This window comes from Hordeum vulgare, chromosome 5H (genome assembly GCF_904849725.1).
Source record: "Hordeum vulgare subsp. vulgare chromosome 5H, MorexV3_pseudomolecules_assembly, whole genome shotgun sequence".
NCBI lineage: Eukaryota > Viridiplantae > Streptophyta > Magnoliopsida > Poales > Poaceae > Hordeum > Hordeum vulgare.
In genome coordinates, this window is record NC_058522.1 from 545,978,769 (window position 1) to 545,981,823 (window position 3,055).

The following is a 3,055-nucleotide window of genomic DNA, read 5'->3' on the forward strand; positions in this document are numbered from 1 at the left end:
GCCATGAGAAGACCTGGACCTTCGTCTTCCTGCTTTGCCAAATTTGCCCGCTTGTCAGGCTCCGGACAATCCTTTGCAAAGTGACCCATCTCGTTGCAGTTATAGCACTTGACCTCGGACATATCCAAGTTCCGTTGCTTCCGCCCTTTAGATCGGTCAGCCTTACCACGACCTTGTGGCTTGCCTTTTCCTTTGCCTTCTCCGGCCTGTCCGCCGCGCGTTGCGTTGCTTGAGCCTTCATTGCCATCACGTCTTCCTTTGCTACTTGGGGACTCCCAATCTGCGCGCAAGTACATGAGTTGGTCACTATCTCCTCCGTTGCCTTTCCGACAGCCATGAGCATTCTCTTCCCATGTACGCAAGCGTCCGATCGCCTCCGTTATGCTCATGTTCTCGATGTCGTAAAGCTGCTCGAGCATGCCGATGATGTACGTAAATTTATCAGTCACTGAACTGAAAAATTTCTCCACAATTTCGGTCTCATCGAGCTTTGCACCAAGCGCGCGGATCTCTCCCACCAAAGTAGTAAGAGTAAGACACATGGCATAGTCGTTCACCGATTCAGTTTCCTCCATCTGCAACTTGTGAAATTGGCGCTTCAGCACTTGTGCCCGAGCCTTGGTGACGCGATCTTCTCCGATCCTCATCTCCTTGAGTGCGTTCCATGCCTCTCTTGCCGTCTCGAACTCCGCAAATGTCATCAGCACGGAATCCGGCACAGACTGGGCTATGGCGGCCATGACACCTTCGTCGGACTCGTCATCGACGTCGTCGTCCGTGATTGCCTGCCACACTCAGAGGGTTCGGAGAATAATCTTCATCTTCACCGCCCACACGCCATAGTTGGCGTCGGTGAGCATCGGGTACTGGATGGGGATGTTGCGATGCGCCTGGACGTTGGCGCCGTCTGTTCCCCCACCACCAGTTGCTGACTTGCCGCCCTTCATCACCTTGTCGCCGTTCTTGTTCGTCTTGGGACCGCCTTTGCCAGACTTGACCGACTCAGCGTCGCTGTCCGTCATCGTAGATCGTAGATCGTAGATCGTCGAGGCTCTAGATACCAATTGTTGGCTTTGAGTCCCTAGATCAATTTACCAAAGTAGGAGTAGCAGTACGTGCGCAAGCTAGCAAAGCTGGAAAGCAGGCAGCTGGATGGATTCACCTAGCAGTCCTACGTGCAACTCCCATACGTGGCTCTCTCTCATGGTCTCACGTAATCGATCTCTAGGCGAGACACAAATCGCTGAATTGGATGGCCACACGCTTGTGTTGACCCTGTCGTAATACTTTGTATTGCTTTGTTATCTGATCTGGTATTACAAGCAACATCCTTAGGGTGCCTTTTATACACGTTCACAAGTGACTATGGAAATAGACTAAGACTAGGTATCCAAATACTATTAGGATTTGGTTTGACTTTCTTTCCTAATCCTACGTGTACAGGACAACGTGATTAACTCACACCATCAACCTGGACGGTGGTTCAAACGCCGCCTCTAGCACGCACCACCGCCTCGAGTCCGCCTCACCACACAGATGTTGCCCTGCTAAGACCACCGCAACTCCATGCCTCCCGTTGTGCTCCGTCCTCGCCAACACCACATCGAGCTCTTAACGCAACCGCAAGCACCATCACTGTGCCAAGCAGTCGTGGAGGCCCTTGTGATCTTTGTGTTGTATTATAATTTAAAGCATTTCGCAAAACAAAAGAAATCTTTTCCTATCTCCCCTAATAATAAAGCACCGATGGCTTCTGCCGTCCGTCATGGCATTTTTGCAGAAAGGCCCATGTAGTTTCCTTTAATTAACCCGCAGTCCGTTAATAAGTGAGGTCGAACCGTTTTTTTTTTCACATTTTACACAAAACCCCTTGCTTTCATGCTAAATAACCAGCCGTCTATATTACGTGGGTCAGGAAGGGCTCGTCGGCGATGCGGCAGCCGTCGAGGGACCCGCCGTCCATGTACTCGAGCAGGATCTGCAGCTCCCCGCCGCGCTCGCACATGCCGTGGCAGCGCACCACCTCTGGGTGCTCCCGCGCGATCTGGCGCCGCACCGCGTCGTCGTGGTTCTGTCTTACCGGGGCCTCGGCACCGTCGACAGCTGCAGCTACCTCATGCTGCTGTCTTACCGGGGCCTCGGCAACCGGATACTCGCCATGTCCTCGGCCTTCCACTACGCCATGCTCACCGACCGCGTGCTGCTCGTCGGCCGGGGAAAGACCATGGGCGACCTCTTCTGCGAGCCCTTCCGCGGGAGGTCGGACCAAGGTGAAGGGCGGCTGTCGGTCTTGCCGAGACAGAGACCCATGGCACGAGCACGATCAATCAAAATCGGGACGTGCTTCTTCTTCAGCGACGGCTGCAGACGTACGTTACGTACGTATACAAATCAACTCCGATTGATGCATCTGTGTTTAGCGTCCGAACATGAACAGACTGCCCAAAACACATCTCTCGAGAACAAGCTCGCGTACTGCGACGACCACCGGCAGTTCCTCCACCGGGTGCAGTGAGTGGTCATGAGGACGGACGGCTACATTGCGCCCAGCCTCTTCCTCAACCCGGCGTACCAGCAGGAGCTGGACCGGATGTTCCCCCGGAAAGACTCGGTGTTCTACATCATCTCGCGCTATCTTCTCCACCCGACGAACGACGTCTGGGGCATGGTCACGCGGTTCTACAACTCCTACCTCAAGAACGCCGACGAGCGGATGGGCATTCAGATCAGGGTCTTTGTTCAGGACGACAAGCCGGTCCAGCACATCCTGGACTAGATCCTGGCGTGCACCTCTCAAGAGCATCTCCTGACGGGAGTGCTGCCGAGCGCCGGAGGATCAGGATCAGGAGGAGCGGCACCATCCACACCGTCCCGCCCGCGCCGCTGCCCACGCGGCGCACGCGCTCGAGCTCGTGCAGCGGGGGCGGGGGCGGGGCCGTCGCGGCTGGGCGGGTCCGACGACCCCGGCAGGGGGAGCGGTGATGGTGGGGGAGGGAGGGGAGCGAGACGGCCAGAGAGGAGGAGACGTCCGGGCGCTGCGGCATCAGGAGGCTGA

The 3,055-nt window shown here is 55.9% G+C and overlaps 1 pseudogene; it reads left to right on the forward strand.

The window, feature by feature from the left end:
• The first annotated feature begins 1,746 nt into the window (after window positions 1-1,746).
• LOC123397225 lies at window positions 1,747-3,055 on the forward strand (annotated as a pseudogene).